Source organism: Rhinopithecus roxellana, chromosome 14 (assembly GCF_007565055.1).
Source record: "Rhinopithecus roxellana isolate Shanxi Qingling chromosome 14, ASM756505v1, whole genome shotgun sequence".
Taxonomy (NCBI): Eukaryota; Metazoa; Chordata; class Mammalia; order Primates; family Cercopithecidae; genus Rhinopithecus; species Rhinopithecus roxellana.
Window position 1 is genome coordinate 92320106 of NC_044562.1, and position 14716 is coordinate 92334821.

At 40.0% G+C, this 14716-nt stretch overlaps 1 protein-coding gene across 2 annotated transcripts in view; it reads left to right on the forward strand.

Annotated features, from left to right (window-relative positions):
* Positions 1-14716, forward strand: part of PARD3B (par-3 family cell polarity regulator beta) — a 1146560-nt gene that overhangs the window by 509143 nt on the left and 622701 nt on the right. The gene's annotated exons all lie outside the window — the stretch shown is intronic.

The window sequence follows — 14716 nt, forward strand, 5'->3', positions numbered from 1 at the left end:
TGTTGCCAGGCACTGTGCTAAACACTGAGTACAAAAGTGAGTTCTCACTTTAATGCCTTTAAGGCATTCATTCTCTGGTGTGAGACACAGGTGTGATATAGCTGTATAACATGTCTCCATATTTACCTTTAGCATATTTACCTTTAGCATATTTACCTTTACCTTTATGCTAAAGGTAAATGATCCACATAATATCCACATCATTAAATCTGGAAAGAAGGAAGGAAGTATAAAAGTGAGTTCTCACTTTAATGCTTTTAAGGCATTCACACCCTGGTGTAATAAACAGGTGTGATATATCTGTATAATCTTACTGTCTCTACTTATTTACCTATAGCATAATTGTTTTCATGTAATATCCGGAATATGAAATGTGATCATTAAATCTGGGAAGAAGGAAGGAAGTTAGGAGACTAACGTTCTGCTCATTAGTAGCCCTATGACAATAGCAACCCTTCTCAACCTCAGTTTTGTAATCTGCAAATAAGAGCATTGGACTAGATGAAGTGTTTTCAGTAGATCTCTTGTGAAATCAGATGCTTTTCTAAGGATTCCAGAAACATTTGATTTCAAATGCTTTTTTAAAGTGTGATGAAAATAATTCATGCACTTAAATGCATTATATGCCAAAATTTGCCCCATCAGGAGAGCCTCGTTTTTCTTGACCTAAGGTTACAATTACATCTTATAAGTTTGGACAAAAGGTTACAAATTTGATTTAGCGGTGTAAGTGGAAAAAAAAAACAAAAACAAAAAAACAAGCTGATTAATGAAATATGCTTTTTGTTTCTTTCACCTATAGTTGTTTCATGCAATATTTTGCTTGGCCCAATGAGTTTTGCTGTTAAAGACATTGCCGTCACCAGCCCTCATCTGTAACATCTACTTCCAGCTCTAAGCAGCTAGGATTTTTGTAACTCGTGTAATAAAGGTGATTTATACTTAAATTCATCAGATTGGATGGTTCTTTTTGACTTAACAGCTTATTGATGTATAATTCATAACATTGTTCACCTACTTAAGGTGTACAATTCATTGGCTTTTAGCATATGTACATAGTTTTGCAGTCATCATCATCGATTTTAGAACATTTGAACCATGCCGGAAAGAAACCCTGTACTTCTTAGCAATACTCCCCAATTTCCCTATTCCCCAGCCCAGCCTTCAGCCACCACTAATCTACTTTCTGTCTTGATAGATTTGCCTAATCTGAACATTTCGTGTAAATGAAAACATGTAATACTGTATACGGTTTGTTGTGACTGCCTTTTCCCCCCTAGTATGTTTTCAAGGTTCATCTATGCTGTAGCAAGTATCAGTACTTTATTGTCTTTTTACTGCCAAATAATATTTCATTTTATAGATATACCAAATTTTATTTGTTCATTTATCAGTTGATGGATATTTTTGTTGTGAGCACTCTTTAGCTATTATGAATAGTGATGCTATGAACATTTTATACAAGTTTTTTTTGCATGTACACGTTTTGATTTCTTCTGAATATATACCTAGGAGTGGAATGGCTGGGGCCACATGATACCTCTGTGGTTAATTATTTGAGGAACCACCAGGTTGTTACCCAAACCTGTGGCACCACTTTACATTCCCACCAGCAGTATATGAAGGTTCCAGTTTCTCCACATCCTCACCAACACTTGTTAAGATGTCTTTTTTCTTATAGCCATCCTACTGGGTATAAAGTGGTATTCACTGTAGTTTTGATTTTCATTTGTCTGAAGGTAGAATGGATGGTTTTTGAAAGAAAAGTTTCAGGACAACAAAGGTGGAAACTTTGTTTCAAAGTTACAGAAAGGAGAAAAAGATATCAGGGATGGAAACATGTAAGTCAAAGTTGGTTAGAGAACTGGCCGAGAGAATAGGTAGGCAGAGTAAATCTCCAGAGAGCTCATTTGTCCAGATTATAGCCATGACACAAGCTTAATGGAAATAAAGTTATAGTCCCCAGAAGAAAGGCAGGGGATGTGTTTGTGTGTATCTAACCGTCACACACCCAGTTTTCCCAGCACAAAGCTGTTGCTGCTTTCTAATCTGAATGGATTGGGGGTACTCACTTTTACTCCCCACCTATATCCCAACCCTACATGCCATGGTCTTTTCTGTTACCATGTCATTGATTTTACAGTTCCCTTCACTTAGGATGACTTGCCCTCTTTATTCACCCAAATCTCATCGTTAAGACTTGGGGACATCAGGCCTACCTGCTTGGAGCAATCTCTCTGACCTCTTGGACAATGTTAACATGTTCGTTTTTAGCCTTTATGTGGCATTTAAAGAGGTTTGCATCACAGAACTTGGTACTTAGTGATAAAATTATCTTGTATCATTCACATTATTTTATATGTGGTTTCAAGTATCCCAGTGGATTCCTTGAGGGGAAGGAATAGGTTTATACTATTTGATATTGCACATAAAACTAGAAACATAATAGGTGCATAGTGCATCTTGAGTTAAATAAAAGGGTTATTCTTCTGTTTCCATCTAAACTCTGCTTGGAATGTCATAAATACAGGCAGGTTCTCACTGGCTTTGGGAAAAAATACTCCTCTTATAAATTCATTAATACAAAGCAAGGGGAAGAGTTGATATTTTAAGTTTACATTAAGGTAAGATTACATTGAAAATTACAACATTTTGTGCAATCTATGCTTGTTACCTACAGGACCTTGTTATACGTAGGAAAATTATCTTTGAAACCTCTGTGTGTTGTCAAAGTCAGATGGCGATTATTAACCCAAGCTGGCATCTCCCTCCATTCACATTGGTGATCCTGTTGAGTTGTCTTCAAGGCTAGCCTATTGGACCACTATACTGCACTTCTGTCCTTAAGCTTTCAGTGTGAAATCAGAGATGGGCAAAGTCAAGCAAATAAGGCAAAGGTTAATACGAGCAGGCTAATAGTCAACAGATGGGAATCTTCAGCCTGAGTGAGGTCCCACTAGAAGCCTTCCCTTCAGAGACCCAAGACCAGTTGAACTGGAAATTTGACCAGGAAGGGACTACCTAAGAGACCTTGCCTCTGAGCATGTCAGCTGAAAAGATGGCAGAGTTCAGAGAAAGGTGATGGGAGATGGTGGGCAGAGAAAGCACCATTTCCTATGTGCTACCTCCAAGCCAGAAATTTCTAATACAGCAAATAAAGCAAATTGGAATGATTTCATGAACCTATGTAGAGGTCTGCAACTGGAAAGGATGTCCTCAAAAGCACTATTTTATATAGTTTGGTAGAAATACATCCACACTGTGTGAGTCCCAATTTTATTTTTTTTTTTATTTATTTTTTTATTATACTTTAAGTTCTAGGGTACATGTGCATAACGTGCAGGTTTGTTACATATGTATACTTGTGCCATGTTGGTGTGCTGCACCCATCAACTCGTCAGCACCCATCAATTCATCATTTATATCAGGTATAGCTCCCAATGCAATCCCTCCCCCCTCCCCCTCCCCATGGTAGGCCCCGATGTGTGATGTTCCCCTTCCCGAGTCCAAGTGATGTCATTGTTCAGTTCCCACCTATGAGTGAGAACATGCGGTGTTTGGTTTTCTGTTCTTGTGATAGTTTGCAAAAAATGATGGTTTCCAGCTGCATCCATGTCCCTACAAAGGACACAAACTCATCCATTTTTATGGCTGCATACTATTCCATGGTGTATATGTGCCACATTTTCTTAATCCAGTCTGTCACTGATGGACATTTGGGTTGATTCCAAGACTTTGCTATTGTGAATAGTGCTGCAATAAACATACGTGTGCATGTGTCTTTATAGCAGCATGATTTATAATCCTTTGGGTATATACCCAGTAGTGGGATGGCTGGGTCATATGGTACATCTAGTTCTAGATCCTTGAGGAATCGCCATACTGTTTTCCATAATGGTTGAACTAGTTTACAATCCCACCAACAGTGTAAAAGTGTTCCTATTTCTCCACATTCTCTCCAGCACCTGTTGTTTCCTGACTTTTTAATGATTGCCATTCTAAGTGGTGTGAGATGGTATCTCATTGTGGTTTTGATTTGCATTTCTCTGATGGCGAGTCATGGGTCTGTTGGCTGTATGAATGTCTTCTTTTGAGAAATGTCTGTTCATATCCTTTGCCCACTTTTTGATGGGGTTGTTTGTTTTTTTCTTGTAAATTTGTTTGAGTTCTTTGTAGATTCTGGATATTAGCCCTTTGTCAGATGAGTAGATTGCAAAAATTTTCTCCCATTCTCTAGGTTACCTGTTCACTCTGATGGTAGTTTCTTTTGCTGTGCAGAAGCTCTTTAGTTTAATGAGATCCCATTTGTCAATTTTGGCTTTTGCTGCCGTTGCTTTTGGTGTTTTAGACATGAAGTCCTTGCCCATGCCTATGTCCTGAATGGTACTACCTAGGTTTTCTTCTAGGGTTTTTATGGTATTAGGTCTAACATTTAAGTCTCTAATCCGTCTTGAATTAATCTTCGTATAAGGAGTAAGGAAAGGATCCAGTTTCAGCTTTCTACTTATGGCTAGCCAATTTTCCCAGCACCATTTATTAAATAGGGAATCCTTTCCCCATTTCTTGTTTCTCTCAGGTTTGTCAAAGGTCAGATGGCTGTAGATGTGTGGTATTATTTCTGAGGACTCTGTTCTGTTCCATTGGTCTATATCTCTGTTTTGGTACCAGTACCATGCTGCTTTGGTTACTGTAGCCTTGTAGTATAGTTTGAAGTCAGGTAGCGTGATGCCTCCAGCGTTGTTCTTATTACTTAGGATTGTCTTGGCAATGCGGGCTCTTTTTTGGTTCCATATGAACTTTAAAGCCGTTTTTTCCAATTCTGTGAAGAAACTCATTGGTAGCTTGATGGGGATGGCATTGAATCTATAAATAACCTTGGGCAGTATGGCCATTTTCACGATATTGATTCTTCCTATCCATGAGCATGGTATGTTCTTCCATTTGTTAGTGTCTTCTTTTATTTCACTGAGCAGTGGTTTTTAGTTCTCCTTGAAGAGGTCCTTGACATCCCTTGTAAGTTGGATTCCTAGGTATTTTATTCTCTTTGAAGCAATTGTGAATGGAAGTTCATTCCTGATTTGGCTCTCTGTTTGTCTGTTACTGGTGTATAAGAATGCTTGTGATTTTTACACATTAATTTTGTATTCTGAGACTTTGCTGAAGTTGCTTATCAGCTTAAGGAGATTTTGGGCTGAGACAATGGGGTTTTCTAAATATACAATCATGTCATCTGCAAACAGGGACAATTTGACTTCTTCTTTTCCTAACTGAATACCCTTGATTTCTTTCTCTTGCCTGATTGCCCTAGCCAGAACTTCCAACACTATGTTGAATAGGAGTGGTGAGAGAGGGCATCCCTGTCTTGTGCCAGTTTTCAAAGGGAATTTTTCCAGTTTTTTCCCATTCAGTATGATATTGGCTGTGGGTTTGTCATAAATAGCTCTAGTTATTTTGAGGTACGTTCCATCAATACCGAATTTCTTGAGCGTTTTTAGCATGAAGGGCTGTTGAATTTTGTCAAAAGCCTTTTCTGCATCTATTGAGATAATCATGTGGTTCTTGTCTTTGGTTCTGTTTATATGCTGGATGACGTTTATTGATTTGTGAATGTTGAACCAGCCTTGCATCCCAGGGATGAAGCCCACTTGATCATGGTGGATAAGCTTTTTGATGTGCTGCTGAATCTGGTTTGCCAATATTTTATTGAGGATTTTTGCATCGATGTTCATCAGGGATATTGGTCTAAAATTCTCTTTTTTTGTTGTGTCTCTGCCAGGCTTTGGTATCAGGAAGATGTTGGCCTCATAAACAGAGTTAGGGAGGGTTCCCTCTTTTTCTATTGATTGGAATAGTTTCAGAAGGAATGGTACCAGCTCCTCCTTGTACCTCTGGTAGAATTCAGATATGAATCCATCTGGTCCCGGACTTTTTTTGGTTGGTAGGCTATTAATTATTGCCTCAATTTCAGAGCCTGCTATTGGACTATTCAGGGATTCAACTTCTTCATGGTTTAGTCTTGGGAGAATGTAAGTGTCCAGGAAATTATCCATTTCTTCTAGATTTTCTAGTTGATTTGCGTAGAGGTGTTTATAGTATTCTCTGATGGTAGTTTGTATTTCTGTGGGGTCCGTGGTGATATCCCCTTTATCATTTTTTATTGCGTCTATTTGATTCTTCCCTCTTTTCTTCTTTATTAGTCTTGCTAGCAGTCTGTCAATTTTGTTGATTTTTTCAAAAAACCAACTCCTGGATTCATTGATTTTTTGGAGGGTTTTTTGTGTCTCTATCTCCTTCAGTTCTGCTCTGATCTTAGTTATTTCTTGCCTTCTGCTAGCTTTTGAATGTGTTTGCTCTTGCTTCTCTAGTTCTTTTAATTGTGATGTTAGAGTGTCAATTTTAGATCTTTCCTGCTTTCTCTTGTGGGCATTTAGTGCTATAAATTTCCCTCTACACACTGCTTTAAATGTGTCCCAGAGATTGTGGTATGTTGTATCTTTGTTCTCATTGGTTTCAAAGAACATCTTTATTTCTGCCTTCATTTCGTTATGTACCCAGTAGTCATTCAGGAGCACGTTGTTCAGTTTCCATGTAGTTGAGCGGTTTTGATTGAGTTTCTTAGTCCTGAGTTCTAGTTTGATTGCACTGTGGTCTGAGAGACAGTTTGTTATAATTTCTGTTCTTTTACATTTGCTGAGGAGTGCTTTACTTCCAATTATGTGGTCAATTTTGGAATAAGTGAGATGTGGTGCTGAGAAGAATGTATATTCTGTTGATTTGGGGTGGAGAGTTCTATAGATGTCTATTAGTTCCACTTGGTGCAGAGATGAGTTCAATTCCTGGATATCCTTGTTAACTTTCTGTCTCGTTGATCTGTCTAATGTTGACAGTGGAGTGTTGAAGTCTCCCATTATTATTGTATGGGAGTCTGCGTCTCTTTGTAAGTCTCTAAGGACTTGCTTTATGAATCTGGGTGCTCCTGTATTGGGTGCATATATATTTAGGAGAGTTAGCTCTTCCTGTTGAATTGATCCCTTTACCATTATGTAATGGCCTTCTTTGTCTCTTTTGATCTTTGATGGTTTAAAGTCTATTTTATCAGAGACTAGGATTGCAATCCCTGCTTTTTTTTTGTTCTCCATTTGCTTGGTAGATCTTCCTCCATCCCTTTATTTTGAGCCTATGTATGTCTCTGCGTGTGAGATGGGTCTCCTGAATACAGCAGACTGATGGGTCTTGACTCTTGATCCAGTTTGCCAGTCTGTGTCTTTTAATTGGAGCATTTAGTCCATTTACATTTAAGGTTAATATTCTTATGTGTGGACTTGATCCTGCCATTATGATATTAACTGGTTATTTTGCTCGTTAGTTGATGCAGTTTCTTCCCAGCCTCGATGGTCTTTACATTTTGGCATGTTTTTGCAATGGCTGGTACCGGTTGTTCCTTTCCATGTTTAGGGCTTCCTTCAGGGTCTCTTGTAAGGCAGGCCTGGTGGTGACAAAATCTCTAAGCATTTGCTTATCTGTAAAGGATTTTATTTCTCCTTCACTTATGAAACTTAGTTTGGCTGGATATGAAATTCTGGGTTGAAAATTCTTTTATTTAACAACATTGAATATTGGCCCCCACTCTCTTCTGGCTTGTAGAGTTTCTGCCGAGAGGTCTGCTGTTAGTCTGATGGGCTTCCCTTTGTGGGTAACCCGACCTTTCTCTCTGGCTGCCCTTAAGATTTTTTCCTTCATTTCAACTTTGGTGAATCTGGCAATTATGTGTCTTGGAGTTGCTCTTCTGGAGGAGTATCTTTGTGGCGTTCTCTGTATTTCCTGAATTTGAATGTTGGCCTGCCCTACTAGGTTGGGGAAGTTCTCCTGGATGATATCCTGAAGAGTGTTTTCCAACTTGGTTCCATTTTCCCCCTCACTTTCAGACACTTCAATCAGACATAGATTTGGTCTTTTTACATAATCCCATACTTCTTGCAGGCTTTGTTCATTTCTTTTTCTTCTTTTTTCTTTTGGTTTCTCTTCTCGCTTCATTTCATTCATTTGATCCTCAATCGCTGATACTCTTTCTTCCAGTTGATCGAGTTGGTTACTGAAGCTTGTGGATTTGTCACGTATTTCTCATGTCGTGGTTTTCATCTCTGTCATTTCATTTATGACCTTCTCTGCATTAATTATTCTAGCTATCAGTTCTTCCACTCTTTTTTCAAGATTTTTAGTTTCTTTGCGCTGGATACGTAATTCCTCCTTTAGCTCTGAGAAGTTTGATGGACTGAAGCCTTTTTCTCTCATTTCATCAAAGTCATTCTCTGACCAGCTTTGATCCGTTGCTGGCGATGAGCTGCGCTCCTTTGCAGGGGGAGATGCGCTCTTATTTCTTGAATTTCGAGCTTTTCTGCCCTGCTTCTTCCCCATCTTTGTGGTTTTATCTGTGTCTGGTCTTTGATGATGGTGACGTACTGATGGGGTTTTGGTATAGGTGTTCTTCCTGTTTGATAGTTTTCCTTCTAATAGTCAGGACCCTCAGCTGTAGGTCTGTTGGAGATTGCTTGAGGTCCACTCCAGACCCTGTTTGCCTGGGTATCAGCAGCAGAGGTTGCAGAAGATAGAATATTGCTGAACAGCAAATGTACCTGTCTGATTCTTACTTTGGAAGCTTCCTCTCAGGGGTGTACTCCACCCTGTGAGATGTGGGGTGTCAGACTGCCCCTAGTTGGGGATGTCTCCCAGTTAGGCTACTCAGGGGTCAGGGACCCACTTGAGCAGGCAGTCTGTCCCTTCTCAGATCTCAACCTCTGTGTTGGGAGATCCACTGCTCTCTTCAAAGCTGTCAGACAGAGTCGTTCGCGTCTGCACAGGCCTCTGCTGCTTCCCCTTTTGTTGTTTAGCTGTGCCCTGTCCCCAGAGGTGGAGTCTACAGAGACAGGCAGGTTTCCTTGAGCTGCTGTGATCTCCACCGAGTTGGAGCTTCCCAGGGGCTTTGTTTACCTACTTAAGCCTCAGCAATGGCGGGCGCCCCTCCCCCAGCCTCGCTGCTGCCGTTTCGGTTAGATCACAGACTGCTGTGCTAGCAATGAGGGGGGCTCCATGGCCGTGGGACCCTCCCGGCCAGGTGTGGGTATAATCTCCTCGTGTGCCCATTTGCTTAAAGCACAGTATTGGGGTGGGAATTACCCGATTTTCCAGGTGTTGTGTGTCTCAGTTCCCCTGGCTAGGAAAATGGATTCCCTTCCCCCTTGCGCTTCCCAGGTGAGGCAATGCCTCGCCCTGTTTCAGCTCTCGCTGGTCCGGCTGCAGCAGCTGACCAGCACCAATTGTCCGGCACTCCCCAGTGAGATGACCCCAGTACCTCAGTTGAAAATGCAGAAATCACTGGTCTTCTGTGTCGCTCGCGCTGGGAGTTGGAGACTGGAGCTGTTCCTATTTGGCCATCTTGCTCCGCCCCTCCGTGAGTCCCAATTTTAAAACTCCCTTGAGGATTAGGAAACAGATTATGAGTAGCTAGAATGTAAAATAAAATGATAATTTAGACATTGTTTTGGAATGATAAAGTTTATTGCACATGGTAAGCAAATTATATACTGTAGATTTTCCTAATTCTGGGCATGCATTGGGACCACAGGTTATGGTGGCTAACATTTTAGGATTGACTTCCCAATGGCTGCTCACACAGCCTGTGGAAGTGGTAACTTTGGAAGGACTGGTTGCAAAGTGAATCCAGAGTATATGGAATTGCAGTTTCACAAGCAGGAGGTGACAGCATTTATTGAGCAACTCTGTGCTGTCTTCTCTCTCTTTCTCTCTCTCTCTCTTTTCAATGACCCTGTGTCTTTCTTTGAATAGACATTTAAAATAAGTTTCTATTTTGAATATGAGGAAACCAAGACTTTAGGAGGTTAAGGAATTAGATCTAGTAATGTATCAAGTCAATGGCAGAAACACAGGTAACTCAGGTGCCTTTGATTCTGTAGCACTGGTTTTATTCCTACACTTTACCCCCTTCATTGTAAGGGTACCAGAATCTTCATATGTGGTCAAATGCCTTTTACTTGTATTAGGAGAAAATAGAAAAGAAAATCCAAATACTACAAAAAATCCAATGCAAAAACTACAAAATATCAAAAGCTACCTTTTTCAAACAAATTCTGCTTTTTATTACTCTTACTTTCATAATTGGTTCTTTTTAGTAATTATTTTCTTACTTCATTGTTTAGATTTAATAATCATTTAAAATGATTCAGTTAGTTATATTTTAAATGGTATATTATTGTGTCACAAAAAGTAGATATGTAATACATGTCTTATCTAATATTACCTACAACATATTGCCTTCCCTATGTAGTTCTATTATAAATACTATGCCAGTATCTTCTCTAATCATTCCCATTTTAAACATAGTATCTATGACTGGATTGTAACAGAAATTGGAATTTGCCAGCCAACACTGAACTGGAAAATGCTTCCATTCAAATTTTCTTACAAATGATCTTTAGAAATGTATTTTAAATTTCATTCTAGCGAAACCAACTTAGAGTGAATCTTAATAGGCTAGAACAAAATAGATTTTGGATTGATTTTTCTCATAAAATATGCAAAGCCCTGTTTTTAAATAGAGTTTTTTCTCTGCAATATTGTTCTTTTTCTCTGTTTAGCAAAGAATTTGTCTGAAACATTTCTTTTTCAGATTTTAGTTAGATTACAATAGAATTAACGTCTTAGAATTGCCAAGGTAGATGGAAGATGAAGAGAAAGTCCGGATTCGAGACCATGCTAACTTCGAGCCAGTGTTTTGCCTGCAGCTGATCTCAACAATTACGTGCAAGTTTCACTATATAACCTGTTTGGGGGCTCAACTCTTTATAATACGATCATTCATTAAGTAATATAACCATGGATAATTGTAAAAAATTGGGACATTGTGGGTTTTCCCCCTTTATTCCACACGTCGACTAGGCTGACAGTATACACCAGAAAAGAGGCATGCAAAGCATCCTTCTACATCTTTCTCTTTTGCTTGTCTCTTGTTAGTTACAAAGATACATACTGTGCCAGGCACTAAGCTGGTTTCAACAGCTATTTATTTAGATTGTGTGAACTGGAGCTGAACTTGAACCCAATTAATAGCAACTGAACTTGAACAAACTGATATGAAATCATTACAGGCTCAGTTCCCTGGTCCATTATCCCTGAAGAGATCATCCGACAGCACTCCAGGTGCCTTTTCTATGCCAAATCTTGGTGCATTGCCCAATCAGAGAGTGTCGGGGGGATTAGAAGTTCGGTTGCATCGGAGTTAGCTCATTACCACATTTGTGATCGCTTCCACAGAGAGGAGAGGTGGTGATCCCACTGGGCAGGATTGCAGAGAAGGCTTTGTTTTCAACACCATCTGGCACATGGTTGGCACTCATTAACACAGCACAATGTCGATTAAAATAATAATTGTATGTGGCAGCAATGCTGCTTAGACAGGTCCCCACCTTTGGCCTTCTAGCAAAGGAAATGGAAGAAAGAGAAGGCTGAGGAGTTGCCCCTGGAAACTCTGGTCTCTGGGTTTGCATCTTTCTTCATGACCACACCTTTCTTTCTTCCTTTTTTTTTGGGGGGGGGGTGGTAAAGACGCTACTTTTTTTAAAGTATGTATTTATTTTTATTTTTAGCAGCAGTGCCCCCCAACCCCCCTATTTTTTGAAACTGGGAATAACATGAGTCTGACCTTGTTCACAGTTCCCATGGACCCTAATTACAGAGCTCCGGCTATAGCTGGAAGCTGGACTCCCTATTCAGTACTGCAGCCAGGAAATATTTGCTAAAAGGGGACTCTATGCAGTGATATTTCTTCTGCAGCTTGAATTATATATAATTAAGAGTTTTAGGCTTTTCTCTTTTAAAGGATGCATGAATGAACTCAATCATTCAGGTGCTGAGTTAAGACTGCACTGCCTTTCCTTAAAAAAAAAAAAAACAGATGTGTATTTACATCAGCAGCTCCAGATCTTAAATCTGGTAGCATCTACTTGATTTGCTGTTTGGGGGATAGGAGTGCAGAGTTTTGAAAGAAATTGTTTGAGTTTGAATCCTGTTTCTACCGTATACTAGGTGTGTGGTGAGGAGAAAATCCCTTAACTTTGTCTTGGTCTCCCTTTTCTTCACTGCTGCTATGGTGGTAATAGTCATCCCTAAGCTTTAGGATCTTCTGTGAAGATAAACATGTAATACACTAAGAAGAATGCCCAGTGCATGGTGAGCTCTTGCTATGTGTTAGCTGTGATCACGTATGCCTCACCATCATTTTCTTTCTTTCTTTTTTTGAGATGGAGCCTCACTCCTGTCACCCAGGCTGGAGTACAGTGGCGCGATCTTGGCTCTCTGCAACCTCTGCCTCCTGGGTTCAAGTGATTCTCCTGCCTCAGCCTCCCAAGTAGTTGGGTGCCCCCCACTACACCCAGCTAATTTTTGTATTTTTAGTAGAGATGGGGTTTTGCCATGTTGGCCAAGCTGGCCTCGAACTCCTCACCTCAGGTGATCCACCTGCCCTGGCCTCCCAAAGTGCTGGGATTACAGGCCTCACCATCATTTTCTGCAAGAGTTTATTCTTCCTCCAGAGTGTGCCTCATACCTATTTAAATTTTTATTCCCAAATGATAGGATTTGCTAGTTGTAGTGATGGAGGTAGTGTTTCGGTGAACATTTGTCCAGATATGTTGATCAACTTTTTTTGGCAGGACACTATGATTTAATTCTTTGTCATGCTAGACCAAGGTCAGAAGAAGCCATTTGATGTGGGTAATTTCCTCATAGATATAGAATACCTTCATACCATAATAATTAATGAAGCATATCATTTGTTTCCAGAGCAGATTGTGCATATCTTAAACAAAAGAAATTAGTTGTATATTTCAGGCCTATAGGTAAGCACTCTAACTAATGATCGTGTGGTTTTCTCTGGTTATGGAACCATAAACAGCATGCCCTCTGGCACTGTGATGATTTGTGTTCTGTAATAGTGTAACCAGGGTTTTTATTCTGTTTGCCGGTTGGTATGTGGAAAAGCCTTCAAGAAACTGGCTTTCTGCAGGAGTGTTTAAATATCATTCACGCCACCAAGAGAAGATGACAGACATTTTAGATGCAGAAGATAGATTAAACGCATTCAGTTTAACTAGCGGCACTAAAAAGGGCTGCATCTTTGTATTGTTGCTGTTTATCTTCTTTCCAGCAGTGGAATATTGAGCTTCCCCAGGCTGTGATTCAGGTATTAATGCCGAGTTTAGGTCGGGCAAGAGTGTGTTCAGTCTGCGACACTTAGATAGCAAAGGCATACTGCTCACGGCTATTAGTCAGGAGTTTCTGTATGCCAGTGATTGCATGCTTGTGACTCATAATCAGGGTGATTCACAGCAACCGTTAGATGGGCTTGCCGTGGCTGTGTTTTTCGTTTGGACTGCTGTCATTGCCAAAAGTGTCAGCCCTTCTCCTACAGACCTGCCCATGTGACACATGCACAGTGCCCGTTGGTTGTGCTAAATGGCTCGCCACTAACATCATGGCTAACTTTTATTATCTAGGAGGAATTGTCTCTCACAGTGAGTCCCAGTTAGACATATAAATGTTGTATTGTTTTCTTTCTGAAATGTTACTCTGGGATTGTTGACAGAATTTATGCCACAGTGTTCTCCTGGGCAGTCTGAATTCCAGATTATCTATCTTGGTTTAACTATGCACTCACTTGAGAATCAGCAAGGAGATGTCATGTTATTTGTTTCTCTGTATACGTGGAGCTGGATCAGTTGTCTGGGTTCCTGCTGAGCAGATATATAAATAACCACAAGTCTCTCTGGGTTTAATACCAGCCAGGTTCTGACATCCAAGACTGACTCCTATTCCATGTTTTGCCCCAACCACCGAATGTGATCCTCTGACCCCTCAACACCCAGGTGCCTCATACCTGACGTAATAAGTTGGGTCAACAACCTGTATTTCTCATTTGTCCATTAATTCTCTGTGTCCTGGTTGAAACCCACTTGCATCTCTGTATGATTGCTTAACCTACACCTGTCCCAACTTCCTGTGTTCCTTTTTGAATTTAACAAACATTTATACAGTCCATGGTATGCTAGGGTCTGAGCATACAACTGGGAAAAGATAGATAGGATCTCTGTTCTCATGAAACTTCCCTTCTGGCTCTTAGAAGTTATATACATAAGCAAATGCACAAGATTCTCTCTGATGATAACAATGCAATGAAGAAAATGAAACAGGATAAAGGAATAGAGAGCAAGTAACTGTGACAGGGCTATTGTGAGAGTAGAGAGAAAGGTGGAAGAACATTCTAGACAGAGGGACCAGCTAGTACAGAGGCACTAGGGCAGTCTGGGTGAATTTAGAAAGATAGAGAGCCAAGGAGGCCAGGGTGGCTGCAGTGTAGTGGGTGGGCAGAGAGGAGCCAGATGAGAGAGAGTCAAGCTGGATATAGACAGTCTTTTTTTCTATTTTATTTTAAAATATTTAATTTATAAATAAAAATTGTCTAAATTCTACATGTACAGGGTGATGATTTGATCTATATATGCATTGTGTACCTATGACCACAATCAAATCAATCAACACATTCATCATCATCCTTAGTTACCATTTGTGCATGCGTTTATATGGTGAGGACACTTAAAAATCTTCTCTTATCAAATTTCAAATAAACAACACAGTATTATTAACT